The sequence below is a fragment of the Gymnodraco acuticeps genome, unplaced genomic scaffold (assembly GCF_902827175.1).
Source record: "Gymnodraco acuticeps unplaced genomic scaffold, fGymAcu1.1, whole genome shotgun sequence".
Classification (NCBI taxonomy): domain Eukaryota; kingdom Metazoa; phylum Chordata; class Actinopteri; order Perciformes; family Bathydraconidae; genus Gymnodraco; species Gymnodraco acuticeps.
Window position 1 is genome coordinate 4053834 of NW_022989810.1, and position 26836 is coordinate 4080669.

Sequence of the window (26836 nt, forward strand, 5' to 3'; positions counted from 1 at the left end):
TGGGACACTTGGGTTTTCTAAAAATGGGGGTTGGAGAGCTTTTTAAGAGACATGCAGGTCAGTGAGATGGGGAACCAAAACAGGAACCTAACGTAAAGCGCTAAGCAGTTTAAGATAAGGAATTCTAGAGGAAAGAAAGCACCCGCGGTAACGTACACATTTTTTCAATGAAAAAGCGCAGCGGTTCAAATTATTTAACCTTTTTTTCTTCCTTATAGCCCAAACCATTTCTCTGGCTCCATGCTCATTCCTTCACCTGCACCTTATCTCCACAAATGGAGTGTTGACTTTCGGTTCTTCAAAGGAGGAATACTGTCAGGCTGCTGCTAATGGGGATCAGGAGAGGCTACTGTTCTGGGACTTGTCAAACCCTGTCCAGCCTGCCATCCTGCCCCGAAGTGTGGGAGCTATTTAACCTCTCCTCCTCTCTCTTTCTCACATTCTCTCATTTTCTCTCCACCCCCTTCTGTGCATTAGCTTTTTTCTTTTCTCCTCCCTTCTCCCCTTCTTCCCTCTCACGCGTTATGAATTTTTCCTCTCTACTTACTGCATGCCATCATCTGTCATGTGATTACTCAGGCAATGTGAGTTTCATTTAGATAAGTCGCTGCACTGTACGTGATCAGAGGCTCACATTTTTGTGGAATGATGCCACCTCCCTCAGTACTGATCTGATTGGGAAAGCCGGTGGATTATCACCCCCCCCCCCCCCCTCTCCCAACACCACTACCCTACAACCTTTCACTTTAACCACACACACACAAACAGTGATACTTGTGTTAAAAAATACTGGATTTTTTTGGATAACCTAAAGTTTTTCGACTGCTACAGAAGAAGTATAAAAATCTTCTTTTCAGATTGCAGGTGTAATTGTGAGAATTAAATTGTACTTTCTTTTCACAAAACTGTGTCTCAGGCAGGCCCGGGTCTACGGGGGTGCATAAGGGTGCATTGCACCCTCAGTTGAGTCATTATGCACCCTCATTAGAAAAATTAAAAGTGAAAAATATTACATATATAATAACAATAATAATAATAGTAGTAATAATAATAATAATAATAATGAGAAAAAGAATATAGTTGAAATAAAATAAATTGTAATTGTGGTTAAATAACATTGTCTGCTGCATTTATTTGGTCAATTTAAACGGTAAGTAACGTTATTATGTCAGGTGTGCGTGACCTGTGCCCCTGCGCGTTCGTCATCTGTCAATGATGGACATCAGAAAATGGTTAAAACAACCAGCCCTTATCGCCAGCAGTAACACTGCATCTACTGCAGGTAATAACAGTTCAGATCATGGGGACATTACGTTACCCGCGGCCACTGTCGTGGACACTAACGTCCTCCCGCCCGACAATTTTAGATGCAGATTTTGTTAAATTAATATGTTTGCGCTGTGGACCAACACTATAAATTGACGGGGAAGGGGGTAGCAATAAAGATAACACCATTAAACAGTTACACAACATAACAGAAATAATATCGATAGCAGCGTCTCTAGCAACCACCTTGGTAACAATTTCCTGAAGTAATCTTCGTAATAACTAGCAAAGATCATATACATCCACTGCACACATCATCTGAAATAACAACTCATATTTCTTGCATCAAATGACATCAAAACGTATTTTAATGGCCAAACTAACTTTAAAATAGGCATTATCCACCGAGAATAAAACGAAGTTCGGCCATGTTTTTTTTTTCTGCAGGGAGAAATGTGAAGATCACGTGACATAGACGCCAGCCATTGGAAATGAATGGTGAAAAAAAACGTAGGGATCCTACAATTTCAGAGGCGTTTTTGTAGAAATACTACGTCCCAAGTTGTGGACCAACGTTAGTTATTACACGTTTTTTTGTGAGACTGGGTTGGATAATCCATCATTCAATTTGTATGTCAAAACAGAGTTTTTATATTAGCTGCTATAGCTACCAGAGTGTATGACAGCTTCCTGTTTTGGGTATTCTGGCTACGCATCACTCTCACTCCTTATTTGGTAATGTGTAGGAGGATTTAGGAACTTCCCCTCGATTCTATTGGCTCTGACGGTTAAAAAGAGACCCAGGGGGGCCGGAGATATGGAAAATCCACCCAAACGACCCAAGAAGTGTTTTTTTTTGCTAAACCTCTCTAAAAAGGTCAAATGTCACTTGTTTTGCATCAATCTTGATACAGGGTACTTATTATATGTTATAGTTTGGATTCCTAAAGCTTTTAGTCTACTATCCCATCATTCAAGGGTGGTTTTCACTATAAGTAATGTTTTGTTTTTGGACGGACACTATAATTTACGTTTTTTTACTATGTTCAATCTGAATTTACTTTAAAATAAAAAAAATCTGTTTTGATTCTGACTTTTCTACATCCAACTCACAGGTTTATCATTGCTTTGAGAAAAAAGATTATTAATGTACCCCTTTTATTGAAGTTATAGTCATTTGTTCTGGGAATGTCATTTTCGAGCCTGAGACGGAAAACAGGCTCGGGGCTTAACAGGTGTACGTACAAAAGAAAGAATTATATTCTGCAAAATTAACAATTATTTCAGTATATTATATATTATAATATGGATTATAATTATTGAGGCATTCATGTGTTCAACACTAACCCTAACCCAGCTGGTAAAGGAGAGGCTTATTTTTACAATAGTTTGGGGTGGCTTGTTAATTTCACCAAAGGATCAATAAAGGGTATCTAATTCTTAATATGATAATACATCATTAATTGTGTATTGTATTTGTTTTATAAGTCTGAATCTTCAAATTAAGTGTTCACCATATTTGCCTCTGAATTGCAATGCAGTAGAAGAAGTGGTAATCAGAATCAGAATATCTTTATTCGACCCACAGAGGGGACATTGACATTGTTACAGCAAGTAAAGAGCCAAAGATAGCTTTGTAAGAAGCGTGCATCAAAAATATAAAAAATAAAAGTAGAAATTACATTATTTACAAAGTACAAAATACACAATACACCTCCAGTACCAGTACAGTTTTGAGAAAGTATTAAAGTTGGAAGGATATTGCACAGCTTTTTACAGTATATAAATATATATATTGCACATAAGTAGTATTGCACAACAGGGGTGTTATAGTCTTTGTTGTTATATGTGTGTGGGGGTCTTCCAGGGGCCGCTGCAGGAAAGAACTCTGCAGTAACTGAATATTTTTACTGTGCATGTACAAATGAAGAAGCAGTACATGAAAATAGGCAAATAAGGTACCTCTTATTGCACCTAAGTACAGTACTAGAGTAAATGTAGTTACTCCCCACTGTGTGTGTTTGCCACTTGCTTGCATTCTTGTGATATTTCTGTTGCTGTGCCCGTACATTACTGCAGTGTCTATGTGCATGTACATGTCCCAGGCTGCCAGAAAGCACATCTTATTCCTGCACCAGTGTGTGTGTGTGTGTGTGTGTGTGTGTGTGTGTGTGTGTGTGTGTGTGTGTGTGTGTGTGTGTGTGTGTGTGTGTGTGGTGTGTGTGTGTGTGTGTGTGTGTGTGTGTGTGTGTGTGTGTGTGTGTGTGTGTGTGTGTGTGTGGTGTGTGTGTGTGTGTGTGTGTGTGTGTGTGTGTGTGTGTGTGTGAGGAAGGCTCAGTAGAGGGGTGGGCGAAGCTTTACAATGGTCAACTGAAAAGAACCATTCTTTTATTCAGCAATTAACCCCATCTGGGTAAATAATACGCTGTTGTGCAGCCGAGCCGTCACTGTTATACGGCGAGCCCTGAACCCGAGAGCACTTCAAACGGCAGCCGGTCACCCAAACGATGACAAGATGCTGCAGAAACCGCTTTTCACAAAGTATATAATGCAAAGTATTGTGTTTCACTGTACAGTTTTAGAAAAGCAGGGGATACCCTAGAAAGAGACGGAGAGATGGAGAAAGAGAGGGGATAAGGGGAGAGAACGAGGGAGCGGGAGGAAGAGGGCTAAAGCACCGGTGATATCACAGATAACAAGTCTGGATGCACTTACCTGCCTGGAAACCTGATCTTATTATTTTAAATTCTGGGGGCTCAGGCAATTATAAACAGAGAGCAGGGGACTCTGCAGTGGGGAGGGAGGGGGGAGGCAGGGGTGGCTCGTGAGGAGCCAGGGAGGGGAGGTAGGGCTGTCCCACGGCGTGGATGTATGGTGTGAGAATTCAATTTGCTCATCTCCTGTTATCGTAACTCAATTTCCTCTTTCACACTAGCACACATACACATGCGCACAAGCTTGGCAGCGCATCAAGTCAATCTGACGAGCGAGGGAACTTCCTCCTCTGAGGAGTGTGGGTAATTAACGTTGATCAGGCCCGCTGCTTTGCAGATTTACGGTTAGAAGGAAGTGAATCTGATCCGGCGGACGTGAGAAACGGCGAGGAGAGGTAGGTCGACAGCGAGGAGGGAGTCTCATTAAACAGAGGAACTGATCTTTCCACAGAGATCAGGGCCCGTCAGGATCCCCCATTATGCTTCAGCTCCTGGGGGCCCCGTTAGCTCCACTCCCCCAAGCCCTTTGGAATGAGATTTGGCTTAGAGAGCGAGCCTCTTGTGCAGAACGCATAGCGCAGGGACTCATGGACACACGCCAAACCACTAAGGGATGCAATATTGGTGTCGACTGTCACTTCAGCTCCTCATACATCAGCAGAAATGCTGCAATATGCACATTCAATGATGGATGGATCTACAGGTGGATGAAAGTTATTATAGCAGCAGCAATGGAAAGCAGCAAGAAAATAAAACTTGAACATGTGGTGGAAAATACTCTTGATTCAGCATTGCTTTTTCTTTGCTCATAAAATGTAAACACTTTTATTTTACACGAAAAGTACTTACACTATGATGCAGCTGATTGCTGTCCACACAAAAATATGCCAGTGAGTTGGTTGATGGGTTTTAACACCTGTCTACACAAGAGGTGTAGCATGAGCACAATGTTAGCATTGCAGCTAACGTAAGTAACCAACGTGCTGGTATATTATATACATATTATAATATTTCACTATTATTCCAAATGGGATAATTCTTAGAATTTAATATGGGTCATGTAAAAGGGATTCTGCTTGGAAACAAATAATTAGTAAATTCTATAATTAAGCTGTGTTTGATATTACTCAATATGTTAGGTTTCAGCTGCTTTGAACATGGGTATAGCATCTTTTGAGTTTTCACCTCTATTGGGGTTCTTCCCAAATTAGCTTGTTTAGGGTCAACTCTGTGCACAAACCGACTACAGTAGTAGTTATTTTTATCAGCCATAAAAACAGAACAGCAAAGTTGGACTATTGTCTTGTGTAATTACAAAAACAGGGCAAAAAATTACTTGAGGCCTTCGGTTGCATTCATACGGATATGCAGTATAGTGGAGTAGGTCTACATGTAGTCACTTGTATGAGATTGGTATCAACTTATTCCAACTTTTTATATTTTAGAAACTGGATCTTAAACTTCTACTTTTAATTTGTAAATACGTTATTGATTTTTTTTACATTTTATTAAGTTATTGTATCCAGCGAGTTATTTAGATTTTAAATAGTTATTTTCATTATAGTATTGCTTTTTTTTATGTCAGCATATGTCTATGCTGTTTCTTTGGTTCTTGTAACTGCCTCGATGTCACTGTTACTGAGTGTCGCCCCTCAATGATCTATGGAGTATAAATAAAGGTTGAACGGCAAGAAAGCAAACAGGCATGCCCAACCATTCCATTAACTAAGAGCTCCAGTTTCTTATTTTTTGCTTCTGTCTGTAAATTCATAAAGTGGAGTCAATCAGAAAAGTTTCAAACTTGAGTAGTCTCGTCTTTGTTCCACTTTGTGCCACCCAGAGCGCTTCTACGTATTTTCACCTCCACTCAATTGGTTTTCTGTGCTGCCCCTAAATTGCACTTGATCTACACCATACCTATCAACAGGTTTCAAATTAGCTATGGGGTTTTCTAAGCATGAACACGGAGGACAGGGGTCAGTGGCAGTCGCACAGTACACACACACACGCACGCACGCACGCACGCACGCATGCACGCACGCACGCACGCACGCACGCACGCACGCACACACACACACACACACACACACACACACACACACACACACACACATACTAGTTAGCGCACATTTGTCATTTGACAACAAAAATACATCACTTGAATTGAGCGGTGAACAAAAAACCAAGAGGAGGGGGAACGGGATTATGTTACATGCGCCAGTGGACGAGTGACTGATTCGAACAATAATACCACACATTTATTTTTCTTTAATGAAAAAATACTTCACACTGCATTTCGACATGGGGGAATAAACAATGGAGGGAGAGCTCTCAAGCTGCGTGTTTGTGTGTTTCTGCTTGCAAAAACATGGCTGGCAGCGTGGGGTTCTGTTGTCACCCCCCGGGCTAATCTTCTCAACACAAAAAGAGAAATAAAAGCGATGATTTGTACATTTTACTTATCAAGCTGCAAAATCGGCAATCTGCGGCCAAACTTGTGTAATTCCTAAAGCCTCGTAAACATCCTGTGTTTACGAGGCAAATAAAAGCCTTAAAGTAGCTCATTCCATTCTTGATAAAAACCTATTTAGTTATGGATGTTGCCAACACAGACTGGATGTCAACACTTGAAAGGTCTTAAGAAATAATATGTGCTGGCTCGAATCAGGCTCCCTGACATGATGATTCAGCAGAAAAATGACGATAATCATGATACTTTTCTTGTCAGATTTATCACATCAGCTCCAGTGGCTCCAGTGGCACCATCAGACAAGGATACATTCAACCTACCATTAAAAGTACAGAAAACAAAACATTCAAGACCCTTCGATGTACATTATGTCTGGATCTAAGCTTCTTATTTCCTTTTAGGATTGACTTGTGCACAAAAGAATGCTTCATTCTAATTTATATTCGCTGTTCAGGACATGGTTGAGACAATGTAGTTGCCAAGCCATAAAATGTTTTTTTACGATAGACTGATTCATAGTTTCCCAAAGGGTTGAGCTACAATCTTTGAGCAGATTTTCATTCCGTGAAGTAGTTTTTGACTTCAGACAAACTTTTGTTCCATGTAGTATTAAAGAACTGCAGAAGACCTATAACAAAATAACTAATGAAGGAAAGAAGAACATCTGGACTTTTCCTAAAAGACCAAAAGCGACAAAATAATAATAGAAAACTATCACTAGCAAAGAGGCCTTCCATTCTGTCCCGTCCTCGCTCCTCATCCTACGGTTTATTATCTAATCAGCTCGGCCCTTGGACACCGCCACGCTCAATGGACCCAGACCACATGGCCAATAGAGTACCCAACAGACTGTGTCATCTCAGCCCGCTGAATCAAAAACAAACACAGGGCTAGTTGGCTTTTCAAGGAGACTTCCCACCCTCCTGCACCATTTATTCAGCCTTCACTCCTTGAGAGTGATTTATCCTCCCGTCTTGTCAGTTCCAGACGAGTCACCACTTAATGTAGGGTTTGTTTTATGACAATAGGGTTTTTGGCAATTACAGTTATGGTTTATATGACGTTCTTAAAACCAGTAAAAATGGGTATGGGTAAGGGTTAGGGTTATTATTGAATTCACAGGAAAGAAGGAGGGAAAGGTTCAAAAGGCCAATAAAAAGAAACAAAATGACAGGTAACCAGATCAGTTTCAGGGATACAATACTAGAGGTTACTACAATAATGCCCAATTAGCACTATCAAATCAAATACAAGACACCAGGCTATATATTGTTCAAGTAAAGTTTCTGTAATTGTTTATGGTAACATACAGTACATGCTATGTATTCTGCCATCCTTAAATAATTGGTAGTTTTTATTGATCAACTTTAATACAAATGTTCCTCTCAATATTAGATAAACCCTGGCTTTGGATATCAGTTCTGTCTCCAGTTCCAGAAGATTTATTTTCTATTTCAATAATACCTTTTTATTTCATTTGATGGCCCAAGACAGCATGTTAAAATATGAATGTCTGTCTTGCATTTACCAGATTTCTTTAAGTCTTTAACACAACTTTTGTAGGCTATGTTTCCCTAGTTAACGATAATCTGTGAAATTTCCAACAGGTAAACAGAATTGTTTTACTGCATCTCAAACACTTTTACTTTAATTACACTATGTGTGGCATCTCAGGCAGTTCCAGATTCTAAATAGCCTACAGGCAAATTCACACACACTCACACACCTCCGGATTACCAACAGAGCAGAAGGGGGACAGAGCCCGACAACATCACCAAACAAGACAACAGGCACAATTACAGAGCAGCCTGGAGACAATCCCGCACTTTAATGAAAGTCCAGTTTCTCCTGCCCCAGGTAAGTGCCCAACGTGATTGTATCTGTGAAACAATTATACTGTCACAATCAAAGGAAGCTGCCTTTAAATGGTCTGTCAAGGCCCTCGGTGGGGCTAATAATCACTCATCTCTTTCCCACTGTGTCACTGAGGTGCTGAATCCTCCCTTTGTTCTGCACATCACCTGCCTCTCAATGGGCTGCTTGGTGTTACACTTCAGGCACTTAGACGGCCACGCTTTCAAAGGGGGGGCCGGGGCCCCGAGGGTATGCGAGCTCTGAGTAGATATCCAACAACTAGCTTTACCCAATCACCTCTTTTCCTCTCGGAGACCAGCACAGAGTTAGATTTATTCAATTTAGTTTGGTTTTATTTACACTTTATTTAAATGGTTTTGCATATATAAAAACATGACATACAAGACATACTTTCAAGGTTCAAGGTTCTTTATTGGCAAACTAACATAGCTACAGAGTAAATATGTTGTTGAAAATCTTAGGTCATAGAAGACAAATAATAACAATAAGAATATAATAAAATACATACAAAGGTCAGTGAATCATTAATAAATGGGGTCATACATAAGTAAATAAATAATAAATAATTACAAATAACAAAATTAATTAATTGAAAATAATAGTCTCTTCTTTTTTAAATAACAGGCCTACTCACCTCCCCTACAAAAAATATGTATATAATGATAGTTTTAAAAAGTAGTACTTTATTTATTTTTCACGAATCGATAAATGGTAGGCTACTATAAAAAAAGGGTTCAATTTATTCTTTATGTGCTGTAAAACCGGGGTTCCATATTCCGCTAAAACTTCTCAGAGTTTGATTTGTTGAGTTAACCTTTATGACTCTAGCTTGTGTTTTATTCTGCACTCCCTTGTCATGTCTTTTCCTGGAAGTTTTTTCTCTTTTTTGTCCAGGAGGCCCAGAGGTAAGCAGTAATCCTGGGAGCAGTCAGCTGCCGAAGGAAGATAATACCCTCCCTAATTTATAGAGTTATCACATATCCCCGTTGGAACACAAGGTGCATCCCGCTTACTTCCAAAACATCCCATAGATTTCCATTTTCCTCCTTCCCTTTGAGTTAATACCTATTTCATGTTTAACATCAATTAAAGGTATAAGGGTAATTAGAGAGACATGGGAGAGAAAGAGGGTATCCTGCAGTTTCTCTTCCACAGTTTAATGATTCGCCAGCAGCCCCGACATGTGGCATGTCTGGAATGTTTGTCCCTCCATGAGAGTTATTGTGTCAGGAGAGGGAAGAAAGGGATCTATGTGGCTATCTCTGTGCGCACACACACACGCGCGCACAAGCAAATTGTGTGTGTTTGTACTGTGTCTGTAGGCTCCGTGCCCACTGGCCATTGTAAAAGAAAGCGTAAAGGGAGGGCTAGATGGTTTTAAATGATCTGCTGGTTGATCCGCGTTGCCATTCTTGTTCACGAGAACCCTCTTTGCAGCTGGTTTAGGTTTCCCTGATTCATCACTGTACAGAAACACACAGTAATAGGTTTGAATACCTTGTTTTCCATTCCCGTCTCCTCTCCTGCCTGTCCTTCACTTCGGGGCACCAACTTCTCTCTCCCTGTCTCTCCCAACCCTCCATTCACTCTGTCCCAGGGACACCCCATTCATTTATTTTTTATTAAACTTCAGCGCTCTCCGAGACTCATTTCCTGCGGTTCTTGGTGGAGCAGAGAGCACGCTGGGAGTTTCCCAGAGACTGGCAGGGGTCGGGAATGATGCCAGAGGATGCTAAGCTGGGGGTTGGTTTGGTTTTGGGATGGTGAAAGAGGGAGGGGCCCTCACTTCGGGAGCACCCTGTCATCATGGTATTTATTAGGATGACTGCTTTCCTTCCATTAGATGGTGACTGTGTCAAATAAATAATAAACTGCTGTTTTGATATTGTTTTCCAATGAAAATACAGGCATGGGTGGGCAGAAGAAGACAAAATCAACAGGGAGCCTACAGGAAGAACATCCCACTAGCGCAGGGGTCTGCAACCTTTTTGAACAAAAGAGCCATTTTGCCCCCTTTTCCAACACTTTTTTTTGTCTGGAGCCGCAAAACATATTTGATAGCTTTTAAAGTTGTATATTGTTTAGGGCTGTCAAACGATTACACATTTTAATCAGATTAATCACAGCTTAAAAATTAATTAATCATGATTAATCACCATTCGAACTATGTCCAAAATATGCCATTTATTTATGTATATTGTTGTGGGAATGGAAAGATAAATGAAAGAAGGCGGATATTTCCATTTAACATACAGTATCTATGTTTATTATAACATTTTTCTGCGTGTCAAAATGAAAGACAACCCACACACCTATCAATCATCAAACAGTGGGGTCTTAATTCATTACGTGTTGATTTCTATCAACGGGGGAGTACTTCAGGAAAGTCGACAGAGGGGGGGGCGGTGGTGGCTAGTGGAGTACTTCGTGACCACAGAGTGTGAACGTTGTGATCAGCTGTTTTAGCGCAGTTCTCCAGTGAAGGGGGGGGGGGGGGGGAGTCTCCCTCCGCAGCCGGTTGGCGTAGTTTTGGCACAATTCCGTTGTACAGACCGACGTTAACAGCAGCCCTGTCTGTGCACACGGAGACCGACTCTGTCGTCCGGTGATCTAACCGCCTTCTGGAAAAGCTTCACAAGTACGTCGGTACGCAAATGCGCTTTGTGGCACAAGTGACGGTACGCATTTCAGAGAGATTACGCACATAACCTGCGTACCAGTTATGTGCACCCCTGTACTACAGCAAAAGTATTCTCCGTCGGGACTTCCTGCAACAACACCACGCCGTTATCAAAGATGTTCTATTGAGAAGACGATTACTACGTGACAAAAGTTTTCAAAACCGTGGCTACTGAAATCAATCTTACTAGCTGCTGTCTGTGCAATTTACTACGCGCGAGTTGGCAGACTTTATTTTGCTTACTTTAACATCATTTTTCATGGTGGGGCTAAGCCATTTCTGGTGTAGCCTACCCCAGCCATACCCTGGCGCTGCCACTGGTGGCACGTATGGGGCGGGCCATTCTGCACATGCCTTAAATGCGTTAAATATTTTAACGCAATTAATTCAAAAAATTAATTACCGCCGTTAACGTGATAATTTTGACAGCACTAATATTGTTATATCATAGACAACAACTACAGTTTTTTTGCATTTATTATTTATTACATTATATAAAACTGTTTACCTCTAATAATAAACAAATAACTCTTATAAGGATAATTACAAAAATATATACACAGGCCTACTTTAAAATAAATTAAACACAGCACTTGGGGAGTCCTCTGCACATTTGAAGAAAAATAAATACAATTAAAATTGACCCACTTTGAAATAAATAAAACATATGCTGCACCCTAAAAAGAGTTAAAGGTGGGGTATGTAATTTATTTCAGAAACACTTTTTGTTATATTCCATGGAATGCTCTTAACATTCCGATAGCAATGAATATATTAAATGCTTTGACAATAAATACATAAAACAAATTAATCTGTGGGAGCTGTGAAAAGCACGACCAATCATCTGAGCCGGCCCGGCTAAAATAACTGGATGGCCTACCTGCCTGTCAGCCTTCCATCTGTGCACAAACTTATCTCGTGCCCTCATTGGTCATGTGCGCGTTCGTGTGTGTTGGAGGAGGAGCTCTGTAAGGAAGTGGCAGATGTGTTCCGGTTGTGTGTTTTCAAATTCTAGCGCACTCGAGCTGGTTTATCCAAAATTACATACCCCACCTTTAACTGATTGAATTATGACTGAAGATTGTCAGCTGTCTTCCTCTTCCATTTTTGTACTCGATACATAAAGGCTGCAGCACCTTTGACAACTCGAATTGTTTGCTGTGAAAGCATATAACTCTAACCACGCAGAATTAAACCCTCTGTGTTCCTCCGATACTTTTATTTTCTTTAATTTATCCATAGTTCGCTCATCGAGCCGGGGATCAGGTTATTCACCTGCAAGAAAAGGCGCTGGTCCGGGACCGTAGCAGGATGTGACTCATCTTTTAGTTGACTTAATTAAAACCGTTTTGTTTTTTATTTATGTGTCACAGTATCACCTCAAAATACAATATACGAAACATTTTCAACCGTGCAACAACATTTAAATAGTCCTACAAATACTTCTATTTGATTTCCTTCTTATTTTTGTCTAAGCTCAAGGGAGCCAGAGCAGAGGGCTTAAAGGGCCGCATGCGGCTCGAGAGCCGCGGGTTGCCGACCCCTGCAATCGCGTCTTCAGACAATTAACAGTACAAAAATAACAATCTCTTTAAAAGTTCTCTTCTGCCGTTTCAGACAGCAATACCTGTCACAGGGCTTGGTGTGTGTATTTGGTTGGGGCTCGATGTCCACATAATTACTGACTGGCCGGTCATTGGGTTGTTGGTTTTCTTTGTCCACAGTAGGGATGCGATGTGCATCTCGATACGTTGCCGACGATACGATACATCAGTGGCGAGCCGTCAGGGCCCTCTAAAATATTCTAAAAAATAATATTTGAAAACATTAAAAAAATAAAAAATAAATCAATATATTTATTTGTTGTTACATTTTTCATTAGTTTTACCAAAATAACTTGATTTAATTGTATTTAAAATAATATTTCCAAAGAAGTAAATCCTTCGAATCTGCCTGTTCAGTTTCTGTTGGAATGTGAAGGGTTAAATGCCGTCTCTGCGAGTTATGGGAAGACGGGAGGGCTTGTTGGTCCCTCTCTACATTCACAGAGGGCCAGCTATAGTAACTGAACGAGAGAGTAATGTCAAATGACAGTACAATTGACCAATCATATCTTCCCACTAAATGGGCGGGCTTTATTTTCGCGGACTTTATGACTAGTTCCGCCCGCTGTGAGGTCGGTGCAGTGACGCATCCTAAAACCCGGAAGTAAGCTTCGCTCGGATTCCCTCGACAGAAAGCAGTGGGATTTCTCCATAGGATTTTGGAAAATAGCTCGAAATAAGGTCTGTGGAAAACGAACCTGTTAGATAAATTATGGAGTCAGATTTGGGTCAATATTCTCGCGCGTAAAACAAGCTACTCACGAGCGGAAAATGTGCTTTTACACGCGCATAAAATGACCTTCGCGCGCAGATTAAACCCCCACGAGCGAGAGACAGCCCTCTTGCTTGCTCGCGGGAGTGTCAGCCTCGCGGAGTCTGTCTACGCGCGCGTGAAAAGTTTCTGGCACTTTGGGGCGGAGCCACTGGACTTTGATTGACAGCTGCCAGGAAACCCGGGGTTGCCAGGTTTGATAAATGCCTGAACTGCCAAGAGCCGAGCAGTGACGGCTCTGCGCTCGCTCGCGGGCGCAGAGCCCCGCTCGCGGGGGTTTAATCTGCGCGCGAGGGTCATTTTATGCGCGTGTAAAAGCACATTTTCCGCTCGTGAGTAGCTTGTTTTACGCGCGAGAATATTGACCCAAATCTGACTCCATATAAATGCACGTTTTGTTCAGCCGGATAATATCCACATGTCTACCCTACTTTTATTATTTTCGAATCATAAATCTAATCGATAGATTTATGATGTCAGAGGGCCTAGGTATAAAAGTCACGGCTCGCCACTGCGATACATTAACGATACATTTGAAGCACCATGCGATGTGATGCGATACGATTCACCCCTGTTGCGATACAGTTCGATACGATTTGATTCAACATTATGCGATAACAGTTCACAAGCGTGTGTGCTCAAAAGTAAGAGAATCATATCTGCTTTAGGGCTGCATTGTGTTTCATGAATACTCTTGTGAATTTGTTTGCCATTTTCTTTATGCATAATGATCCGTCAAAAATCATATACAAAAATGAAACCACTTCTACAAGCTCGTTTTTGTGTAATATGACAAATAAGAGGAAATAACGTGTGTTCAAATTGCATATATTGGAAACAAAGACCATTCCCACAAAATTAGTTTTATTATTGAGACCATTTTTTTTACCCGTAATGTATACCAAATGTTTAAATGTGTTCAGGTCATGTATTTACTGTTATGTGTCATAACTGTGGGCAATTGAGAAATCTGATGAAAAAATCAAGCTAACATGAAATCTGTCAGTACCTTTAATGTACTTTATCTTTACTCTTATTTTTGCCTATATGTTTGATGTATTATTATTTGACAGTAATTTGTCATGTATTTGACAAATTGCTTCTTGTGCACAGATGAAGCAACACAAGTCTGAGTACATACCTAACATATTTCAACAGGCTGAATTAGAGAAGTCCTGTTGTGTGATTCACATCTGGTCTGTCTGACATGTTTCATTTTGCTTGATCTGACCATATGCAGCTTGAATTGGCCAAACATCATACCTACGATGTATGTGCAAACACTCATGGCCTTGTGTGAAGATGAATCATACTTGTGTGTGGGGTTTATTCTGCACATGAATGAAGAGAATTAGGGGGTATCCTTGGCGGTTTTATAAAACAAGTACAACAAGAAACATATAATGTTGTTTTTATGGTTCTTAAATGAACCATCTGGGTACTTGTTGGCACACACCCCAGTTTTCATGAGGTATATTTTCTTTACTGAAATAGTGTACATTGCACACTGGGTCGAAAACCGTTGACCCAGGGGACCCAGACAAGCATCTGAGCAATCAAATTATCCCAGAAAATTGTTATATATGAAGTGCTTGGGGTATTGTTTGCAAATTAGAGTAATAACAAATGCATCAGTGTGACAGGCGAGCGTTTTCTGTCTCAACCCCCAATAAAACACTGCCGCTTTGGAGTAAAGACTTCCAGGCCACTTAGTGTTGGGTAAGCCAATCGCAAATCAGCTTTTTGGCTCGTTTATAAATCTACTTTTGGACATAACTCTGTGACCCTCATTGCGGGGCTATTTCTTTCTCTTTTTCAGCTTTGTATTTGAAAAAAGGACATCTCACAATTGTATTTTTAAAAAGACTGAGTAAAAATAATCTGGGTATACAAGCTTCAAGAGGTCACATAAATCTTAAATTTGTATGCTTTGGTACCACAAGTAAATTGCAACAAAACAAGATAAAGATGTTTGAGATGTAATAGTTTGGGAGTTACGGGCTTGATGTTTTTCCACAATTAAAAACGGATGCTATTTAATGCTTTTATGTCTTTTATAGGTAGCCGTGTCAACACAAAAAATGTGTGTGAGAATTATCTGGATATTCCAACAACACAATGCACCCCCCTACACACCCACTCTCTGAATACCTCAGTTTAACCTCCATCCATGACATGCGGTGCTTACGAGAGCATTCATCATGACACAACAGTCTGACTTCCTGTCTCCGTGCTGACGGCAAGCTGTTCACTTAATGAGATGCATGCTAGCTCTGAAGGTTTTGGGGAGACAGATTGGGCCTCCTGCTAACCGGGTCCACCGCGGTCGGACCTCACCCCGGCGGCCCTGCAGGCGAACTGTTTGAGCAACCTGACCCTCTTTGCATAATTTACCTCCCTAAGCTAGCAGCCGTATACTCACAGGGCAAAACACAGGCTTTACCATACAGGGTTCAGTGAAGGAATGTGAAATAATAAGGTTGATTAAGGCTTTGTTATATTACACAATCTGGGGAGCCCCATACGAAATGTGGCCCTAAGCAACATGAAATAATTTAATTGAATACTTTTCCAAATTGATTAGACCAACATTCTCACTCTAAACTTGTCAAATATGGCAGCATGGTCAGATACCAGATGCGTCACTTTTAAAGCAATGGAAGCGTCATGCTACCAATGTGACCAAAGTTATGTTTGTCTGTTAATTAAATACAATACGTATGTTACATACTGTAAGTTAGGTAGGTTATGTTACTGCTTTGTTTGTTATAGAGAACAAAATTACTTGGTAACGTATTACAGTGCCCCAGTAGAGAATAGGTAACAGCCTGTGACAGTGACAAGTCATTTGGTGACAAGTCATATTGCACATTCAAGTAAAATACTAAATATCAAATACTAAAAACAACTAATACTAACATATTGTTGTATGCAAGTTAGTTTGGGAGGTTAAGTTACTACTTGGTTAGGTTTGACCAATACAATTACTTGGTTATAGGTTAAGAAAACGATCAGTTTATATTAAATAAAGTATATGTGTAACGTAACTTGTGTTAGTACATTGATTAGGTAGGTACGTTATGTACATTTAGGAGCTTAAGTTACTACTTGGTTAGGTCTGATCAACAAAACTACTTTGTTAAGTTAAGGAAAAGATCATGGTTTGTGTTAAAAATTAAAAAACATTTGTTGGGTAACCTAAGTTACGTAGTATGTTACGTAGGTGCCTTACGATACGATACTTATATAGGGAAAGATCATTGCTTGGGTTCAAATTTAAGCAAATTAGGCAAATTAGATTACATTTGTAGTACATTACGTGTTTCGTTTAAATTTAGTAAGTTACTCAAGTTCAAATAAGTCAGAGTTGTCTTCTGTTTACCAAGGGACACAAACTGCAGGGTGAAAGTCGTGTGATGTTTGACCCTTCCATCTACCACCTTCTCCTCCCTCTGCAGACTCTTTCACACTACACCACGTCATGACTTTCTCCTTTACTTCCATCATAATTAGTACGACCATGATAGGCAGTCATGAATATGCAAAAACGATTAGGGGAACGAGGAGGGTCATAGTTTGACCACTGACCAAGCTATTGTATTTGATGATGGAGATCGCCTTGAATAAAACAATACAAACATCCTCCAGGAACTAACTTTTGGGGCCTTAAAGCTTCCCTGAAGTGGAAGTCAGACACAGGAAAATCCTAGCTGATGTGGTTGTAATTATAACCTCATGCAAAAGCTACTACATCGGTGGTATTTCGGAATGTTAGCTGTCATGTCATCATGGATGATTTAAACGCTGAGAAGCCTAGCTTTCCTTTTCCAATGTCAATGTTTGGCCATTTTTAAGCCCACACAGGTCTTTTCATAGTCTTATGCAAAAAGAAAAAATCTAACTTCAGAAATAAAGTATGATGTATTATAGTGTATAATGTCACTGTAACATGAGAGACAACTGCAGATACCTGCAGCTGAGACAACTTTGTGCTGAGTAGAAATAAATGAGAATCTTGCCTCTGTTTTCTCAGAAGCTTGACTTGGGCTGATTTATTACTTTATTCCTAATTTCTAGGTTGGATTTTCTGGCTCACATTCACATATTACAACACACTGTGTGCACTCGGGATCTTAGACATGACTTCTTGATCATCCTGATAAGAAATCACATATAAACAGTGACACTTTGTTGAATTCGGAGGACTTTATTTGACAAAAGTGGCTGTGAACTAGCATCTCAAAGTGAACAGCAATTATCCTTGTCCATTTTGGCTCATATTTCACATTTTTCCTACAATTAGCTCTGGTGCTAACACACTACGTATTGAGCAGTTTCGGCAAATTGTCTTTATTTTTTCTCAGCGATCTAACCCAAACAGGAGATTCGATTTATTTTCTTTCAGGGAGAGTGTATTCTCTGGTATATTCTCTGGCACAGGGATTGTTTGGAAAGGAGTTTCATTTTGCACCCCCCTCCTTCTCCGCCCAGTAAGTGAAGTGTCCACTGGTGTGAGGCCATGTCTTATTATTACTGCTGTGATTCTCTTACGGGTTTAGCAGCAGTGGCGACAAGCAAAGATAGTTTTTTATAATCAGAGCATCGCATTTCACACTGATAGTATCTCTCCCTGTCTACTCCTCTGTGTAACATATCTAGACACTTCATATTTCAGACTTTGCAACACTTTTCTCTTCACGATTGTGCTATTAACAGCTAGGGCAAGGATCGTAGGGTTGAGAACGTTTATCACGTCCACACGGCAGCGTCGAGTGCTTCAACGGAGACGCTTCCCATTCACTTTGAATGGGGTGACGTCACGCTTTGCCAAACTGCATTGTGGTTCCGTCGCGTCGCTTTGCCTCCGTTGCTCGCTTCGAAAGTTGAGAAAAGTTCAACTTTTCAAACCTCGACGGAAGCGCCAGCCAATCAAATCATATGCCACAAGCACTAGCCAATCAAACCGTGTGCTTGTGTGTCCGGGCGGGAGATTAATGTGATTGGTTGTTGATCCACGACAGACACGCCCACCGGCAAGCTTCAACGCGACGCTGCCGTGTGGACGTTACGTTAATCCCTCGTTAAGATAAGAGCTGTTTCTACAACCATAAAGGTGGGTGATAAAGATAAAATATCCCATTTTGACGTTAGATTACCGCCTTATTGAGTCATCTTCATTGATGTGGCCTCGCAAAAAAAGAATAAAAAAACGTTTGTCGAGTTCTTTAAGCAAAATAAGTCCTTGGTTCATTTCTCGGTCCAAATATATCTAGTGTTGCTTTGTTTCCAATCAATGTTTAATGGATGTGATTAACCCACAAGTGCGATTTATCAGAGGGCAATCGCTTGCAGCTACATAAACAAGCCAGAAAACAATGGTGGAGTAGGTGTTTATTGCTTCATCATTTATTTTACAATGCCGTTTTTGTTTTAAAAGTTGGAAGAGGTTTCGGACGGGGAAAGTAACAAGGTTTTTCAGTAATAACAGACAGCCGCTTCTCAAGGCAAATATTTTCACTGACAATAGACATGATTGTATGATTAAACCACACTTAGATTCATTTGACCCCACCAAGGACATCGTACCCCTCTTCCAAACTTGTTCCAAAAGCTGTGTGAACCCTGCGAGTTCCGTTCTCACTGCTCTTCTGATAATTATGAATTATTACAGGCTGGGGTTATGTTAGCAACTCTCTAATTTTGCAGATCATAATTGATCACAGGTGTGGCATGGGGTAGTGTTTTTTAAGTCCTCTCTCTGTATTTTTTTCCCATCTTCTACTTCTTTGCTTTAGCAGTGAACCGAGGTCGTCTCCCAGGCAAGCCCCCTGTTGGACAGCTTCCCCTTTTTCTTAATTCCAGGCGTTCCTTCTGTGTCTTCGACCAGTTGATGTCCTTTCATCCTCCTCGGTGGAAAGGAGGACACCGCTAGCACTCACTGTCAGTCCAGCTGGGATGTGGCGCAACTCGCTACATTCCTCTTGTTGCTCTCGTCACTCAGGGTGTGTGTATGTGTGTGTGTGTGTGTGTGTGTGTGTGTGTGTGTGTGTGTGTGTGTGTGTGTGTGTGTGTGTGTGCGTGTACATGCGTGCGTGCGTGTGTGTGCTTCCCCTCAGCAGAGCCTCCACTGAGTCCTCACAGCCAAACCCTTTTGGGAATGGCTGGAGAGGAGGGGATATTGGATTAGAAAAAAGGCATGGGATATAAATCTCTCACTGAGGCTCCCATCTCCCATCCAGAGGATTTATGAAGCTAACAGAGTCAAATAATAAAGAAGAGAGATGAAAAAAACCAACTTGTGAAATTGTGTTCTTTTTTTCCTCCTCTTTGCTTGGCTGTGTTTGTTTCGAGTCCAGAGCCGCACAGCTCGGCTCCTTGATTGATTGCGAAGCCTACGATTTGTGTGCGCTGTTTTTTCCAGATCCTGTTGCCCTGGAACACACAAAAAGCAAGTGAGGGGAGGAGGGGTGAGGGCGAGGGGAGCTTAATTGATAAACCCCCAGTTAGATAAATGTGTGTCCGCTCTGGGTGGTGAACGGTGAGGTAACCGACTCCTCCGTGGAAAACATTAAGACCAAATTATGTACAACTAAATCAACAGTAAGTATTTCCAGTTTATCGTTTAATTGCAGTCAGCTGGAACATGTTGCATTTTGACACGGCACACACACACACACACACACACACACACACACACACACACACACACACACACACACACACACACACACACACACACACACACACACACACACACACACACACACACACACACACACACACACACACACACACACACACACACACACACACTTTTGGCAAAATGGCATGCCTTACTCCGTACTTCTACTCCACCACAATTCAGAAGTACATTTGTGTACTTTTACTCCACTACATTTATTTAGTACCTTTAGTTACTTTACACATTTGGATTAAAAACATGAAATATAAACAGCACTTAAAAAGGACTTGAGTTACACCTGGACTAAATTCACAAGCTACCCTGCATGAAAGACAAGAGGTAAGTACAAAATTAAACAGGAAATGGAAAACGAAACATGACAATAAAGACAGAGACTGACTAGAGATGAATAACCTAAATAAACAGACATGACCAGACGTGAAAAAACATGAAAATGACAGACATAATACATAAACATAACTAACACATTTGACGAGACACCCTACACACATTCACCATCAACTAGTTGTTAATTACCATGCATATTATAATTAGCAGTATATTGGCTCTTTATTAGTCATTATAAAACACTTATTAATGCCTTATATCTTATGCCTCGTGACCATATTCTACAAGTAATTGGCCATTAGTTGAGAGGTTTTCCTCAATAACACTTTAGTGCTTATTTGTAAGGAAGTTGTTGTACATGAGTTTTGGTCTTAATATGCTCTGCTCAATATGGGCCTAATAAGGCATCAGTACCACAAGAATAGTAATTCTCCCATAATAACACTTAACAAATATGATCTATTCTTATGTAACAAGACATGAAAGTATAAGTGTTAATTGCGTCTAAATAACAACACATTAGGTATTTCTATCTAAGAATAGGTGTTGGAGTATTGACAGTTCAGCTACCAATAGCAAGGTGATATTGACCTGTATGTTTCATATTTGCACATTTATATGTTTGAAAAATGTGTACTGAAGGTTAGACAGGAAACCGGGTAGGCCTACAGGAAGTAGGAGAAAGTGAACTGAATAGCATGGCAGTAGACTACTACTAATTTCCCCTATGCAACCTGAAGAGTAAAAGGGTCAAGTCCGTCAGAAGGCAATGACTGTAAGTTTAAGTGTAAGCCTTACACCTACACTGTAAGGATTAGTAACATGTATTGTGTTTATGTGATGACATTTGGAGATGTTTAAACTCAATGAGAAAATGCATTAGCATTCGCGCTAGCTATAGCATACACGCTAGCGTTAGCCATACTAGCCTGTATACATGCTTATTGCACAGATAGCATTAGCTATATTTACCTTGTTCACACTTAGCGGTCCTATGTGCTAATCTGTGTATCTTACACTTGCATGTATGAGATCATTAACTGCCTTACTTGCAATAAATAAGAACTAATTAAAGGGTTATTGAGGAGAAACTCTCAACTAATGGCCTATTACTTGTAGAATACTGTCATGTAGAATAAGGCATTAATAAATGAATGAATTTTATAATGACTAAAAAAAGAGCCAATATACTGCTAATATGCATGGTAATGAACAACTAGTTGATGGGGAATTTCTGTACCTTAATATAAAGTGTTACCATAATTATAATTAAAACATATAATATATATATTTCAAAAAATGGGCCAATGCATAATGAGTACTTACTTTGAGTACATTTTGATTTGAATACTTTTGTACTTTTACTTGAGTAACTTTTTGATTGCAGGACTTGTCATTGCACAGTACCAGTGTCATCATACTTCTAACAGAGTATTCCTACACTCTGGTACTTCTACTTTCACTAAAGTACAATATCTGAATAGAGGCTTCCTAATGACGTCACGGGATTTCGCGGCAGACATCTTGGAGTACCACTCTACTGGTGGCAGCGTTCAAAAATGGCGAAAATGAAAGGCTACTACGAATCACTAAACCCGGAGGATAAGACCGTTTACAGAGAAAAATATACGTCGATTGGTTCAGTGGACCCTTATTTGATTCCCGTTAAGGATTACAGCACCGATGTAAATTAATGGCCTTCACTTTCCTACTTTGATATCGTGAACTACCTAGTTTTTTCGTCTATTCCATTGTACACCATGGAGGAAATGAAGGCGTACAAAGGACTCTCTAGGCACATAAAGAGTTCACATCCGGGTGGATCCGCGACATTTGCGTTGCATATCAAGGAGATGTGGCTGTAATAGCTGGAAAAGTGAGTAAATATTTCTTGAGGTCCTCTTCAGCTGGCTTTTTAAATATCCCTAAAGTCCCCCAAAATAAAATGGGTGAGGCTGCTTTTATCCACTACGCTACCAAGAAATATCAGAGGCCAACTCAGTGGACATTTTTAAACACCAGCTTTTATTTTTGTTGTACCTATATCTATATGTTTACTTTATTTTATAGGGTTTTATATTGTTGCATCAATTAACTTAGTCTTGTGTCTTATTATGTATTTTTATTATCATACCTTTTACCTCGCCGTGTCTCTTAACCTTTTAAAATGTTGTTGCTATGTACCTGTAAAGGTCTTAACATCTGATCTGAGGGGAATTTCTCGTGGTTTATTTTTAACTTGTGATTGTAAAGCACTTTGAGCTACACGTGCTTTATGAAAAGGGATTTATAAATAAAGCTTTATTATATATTGCAATATATTTAAATTCCAAAAGTTGTGAACCTATTCTTGGTTGTCAGCTTCTGTTATGTGCTACCTAGCATATGACAAGGTGGTTCTAAATAGTCAACAATCCAATAATATTTTTGTATTTTATTTTTCAGGTATTGCATTCTCAGAGTATTTGGCTGCCGCCAACATGTCCGTGGGTACTGATGAAGAAGGATGGTGCAGTCATCACAGCTGGCAACTGCAAGGCTGGTTTGGGATCAACATATACCCATGTTGCATCTCTCCTTTTCGACATAGAAACATCTATACGGATACGTGATGCCAAGACAGTTACCCAGGAAAAGGCGTCCCCTCTCAAAAGAAACAGAAGTACTAATCAATCTGAATGACAGTGTATATATTATTTGATTGAACTTGTTTCTTTTACATTAAATCTATATAAAGAACATGTAAGTACACGGCACCTCTGTTGTTTCCCCGACTCAGACTGCAAGGAATCTGGGTGTGATCCTAGATAACAAACTGTCCTTCACTGCAAACATAGCTGCTACAACCCGCTGCTGCAGATACACGCTTTACAACATCAGCAGGATGCGTCCCCAGCTGACCCAGAAAGCAACACAGGTTCTGGTCCAGGCTCTCGTCATCTCACGCCTAGACTACTGCAACTCCCTCCTGGCTGGTCTACCTGCATGTGCCATCCGACCTCTGCAGCTCATCCAGAATGCAGCGGCTCGCCTGGTCTTCAACCTTCCTAAATTCTCCCACACCACGCCGCTACTCCGCTCCCTTCACTGGCTTCCGGTAACTGCTAGAATCCACTTCAAGACAATGGTACTTGCGTACCATGCTGCGAATGGATCTGGCCCTTCCTACATCCAGGACATGGTTAAACCGTAGACCCCAGCACGTGCACTCCGCTCTGCATCAACCAAACGGCTCGCTGCACCCTCGCTGCGAAGGGGACCCAAGTTCCCATCAGCAAAAACACGTGGGTTTGCTGTCCTGGCTCCAAAATGGTGGAATGAGCTCCCCATTGACATCAGGACAGCAGAAAGCTTGCACACCTTCCGGCGCAGACTGAAAACTCATCTCTTTCGACTCCACTTCGAGCAATATAATTATTAAGAAAGCACTTATACTAACAAAGGACTGGCTTATCTAAAGCCAGTTGAGTAGCACTTGAAATGTTTTTGCTCTATGAAACCTGATGTACTTATATGATTCTGTTTTCTTCAAGGTTGTATTTTGTTGGTCGAACGCACTTATTGTAAGTCGCTTTGGATAAAAGCGTCAGCTAAATGCAATGTAATGTCATGTAAGTGTAACAATCAAAACAAGTTGTGCACACTAAAATGACACAAAAATCATCATTATTTAAACTGACACTCAAAGAGCAAAACCTCAGCTCAAATATCCAAAACTCTAAACACATGTTCAGCTCTGCACCCAATTTTCAATTCAACTTTCCACTTTTTGAAAAGTAAAAGTATAACAACAGTATATTTGTGTTTCTGCACATATTTTGGAGACTTGAACAATCTTTATTTGCAGAATTCTCTATATCAAACGCCATAAAACAGTGTGCTTGACCACGATGGTGTGTAGTTGGTTTTACAAAATGTCTTATACTATGTACTATGAATGAAGTGTGTGCCATTTGGTGCAACAGTTTGGTTTTGGTAAGTGTTTCTGTAGTTCTGGGTGCAGTGCTTAAGTCTACAGTATATATGAGGTATGTTGCACTTTGTGTGTATGGTTTTGTGAATTGTGTTTAGTGTTTTGAGAAAATAAGCCCTGCTTTCAAAAAATGTGTTTTAGCATTGAAAATAACTGTAATATGAACACAATGTTAATCTATCTCTGTTATGTGAGGTGATCTCTGCAGCTTACAGTTAAAGAAGCATGTAATAATAATAATAATAATACATTTAATTTATATAGCGCTTCTCATCTGCCAAGACAAATCTCGAAGTGCTTCACAACAAGGGATACTGATACACTTTGAGAGATTAAACAAATAATTGTAATAATAATAAGAAATCAAAAAATAAAACATAAAATAGAGTACAAAAATAAAAGTCGGAGATAGCGATAAAAATGGCAGTACTCCAGGTGTACCACCACATGTACTTGTTTTTCACTGGGTAAATTGGAAACCTGTAATAAATATAATACTTTGCCCTTTCAATTGTTTTTTTCTAAATGTATTTACCCAAGCTTAATCAGTCTGAGTTGCAGTGCCAGTCTCTGGTTTAATCAGTCCTTCTTCTTCCCCAGTGGCTCCCAGGACTGGTGTGGGCTCTTCTAAAGATGGTATATCAGATACCATGCTGTAGAGATCAAGTAGTGCGATGGATGACCTTTTTCTGGCGCGTTTATAACTGGCATGTGTAGCAGGGGAAGGTGCTGTAATTTTCTCGTGGCCCAATTTGACAGACGGTGCCCAGTCAGGATGATTTTTGTCAAAAAGTGCCACTTGTAGGTCAGTTATATCCTGGGTGAACTGTTAATTAATACAAATTTGACCTCTTTTGACAGGACAAGTCAGACTTTAGATATATTTAAAATGCTGGTGTCAAGACATTGGAACATGACAAATAATTGAGGAACCAAAAGCCTCTGAAAAGGTGCCAGGGACTGTACAGCCTTTACTGTTTACATATAATCAAATGGCCAGTAAGGGGAGGGATTACTTTAAATTGCAGATAAACGAAGCACTGCAGGAGATTGACAGACTGGTGTGAAGATGACCAAGGGATGACTTTACTTTGTAGATACTCCACAATCTGATATGTCGATCGATGACAGACTACAGGATTCCTATTTCCTTGTTAAGATGCATGTCTTAGTACGTGGGTTATATGTTCATTTTGAATGTTTGTATGTAAAACCCGACACTTACCTGACGTGAAATGATCCCCACAAACGCGAGTATAGTTGTGGTTGGATGGTTTGAGGTCCGATCCTATTGAGCAATTTTTCCTGGCGACGCTTTGAAAGTTCATGTGTTGCATCACCCTGGTGTGTTATAATAACCGCCGGCAGCCTGTAAAATGACTTCGGCCCCCTGTTTCGATCACCTCTGTTGCCGCAGCCAACAATGGCACAGAAGTTGACCATTGTATGTCCGGTAAAAAACAAACATTGAACAGGTATGGCGTATTACGGTGTCTGTTTTGGTACTCCAGTATGGCCGTTGCGCTGACTTCACGGGTAACGTGACGTCATATGCAAAGCCTCTATACTTCTCCCACCTTTGCTTACATTGGTAGAACAGTTAGATTCCACACAATTTAATCAATCATAGCATTTTTAAAGAAACAGCACCAATGTATTATTCAGAGGAAAAAAAGGGTCGCTGACTCCTTACCTTCGAAGCGGCCATTAAGACCACATTTACATCCTTTACTTGATCATTTATATTCCTGAAACAACAGAATAAACATGTTTATAATAAAAATGTATCCAAGTTGGGAATATTGTCATGTGACTTCCATTGCCGTCTGCAGCACTTTAACTGACATTTAAAATATGATCTCTTCTTTCTGCACCGTGTTGTTGGGTATAGTTGTTTTAATTAACTTGCTGGCTACACATTGAAGTTTCTCTAGCTTATTCTTTTTTTGAGTAAGAACATCTTTTACTTCCCCAGTAGGCCAGATAGGCTCGTTGCTGTTGGGCAGTTGTGTGTTGGGATAAAGAGAGGTGTTGTGTTGAACGATTGAACTATTGCAAGAGTGAACGCTGCTCATTTCAAGCTACTGTATAATACAGACAGTCAAAAGTTTGGACACACCTTAAAATTCGAAGTTTTTTATTTAAAAGTTTTCTACATTTTCTACAAGACATCAAAACTGTTACTGTACTGTTACTGTACTGCGGAATGCTGTGGTAGCCATGCTGGTTAAGTGTGCCTTTAATTCTGAATAAATCCCCATCAGAGTCACCAGCAAAGCCCCCCCACACGGCCACAACATCACACTTCCTCCTCCATGCTTCACGGTGGGAACCACACATGCAGAAACCATCCGCTCACCTTCTCTGTGTCTCACAAAGACACAGAGGTTGGAAACAAAAATCTCTCATTTGGACTCATCAGACCAAAGTACAGTTTTCACTGTCTAAGGTC

The 26836-nt window shown here is 40.3% G+C and overlaps 1 long non-coding RNA gene across 1 annotated transcript; it reads left to right on the forward strand.

Moving 5' to 3' along the window:
- Positions 1 to 21104: 21104 nt before the first annotated feature.
- On the forward strand, positions 21105 to 23189 carry LOC117553719. Its single transcript, XR_004570191.1, has 3 exons — positions 21105 to 21186; positions 21799 to 22287; positions 22857 to 23189. It is a non-coding gene; the product is annotated as an uncharacterized LOC117553719 (long non-coding RNA).
- Positions 23190 to 26836: the final 3647 nt, after the last annotated feature.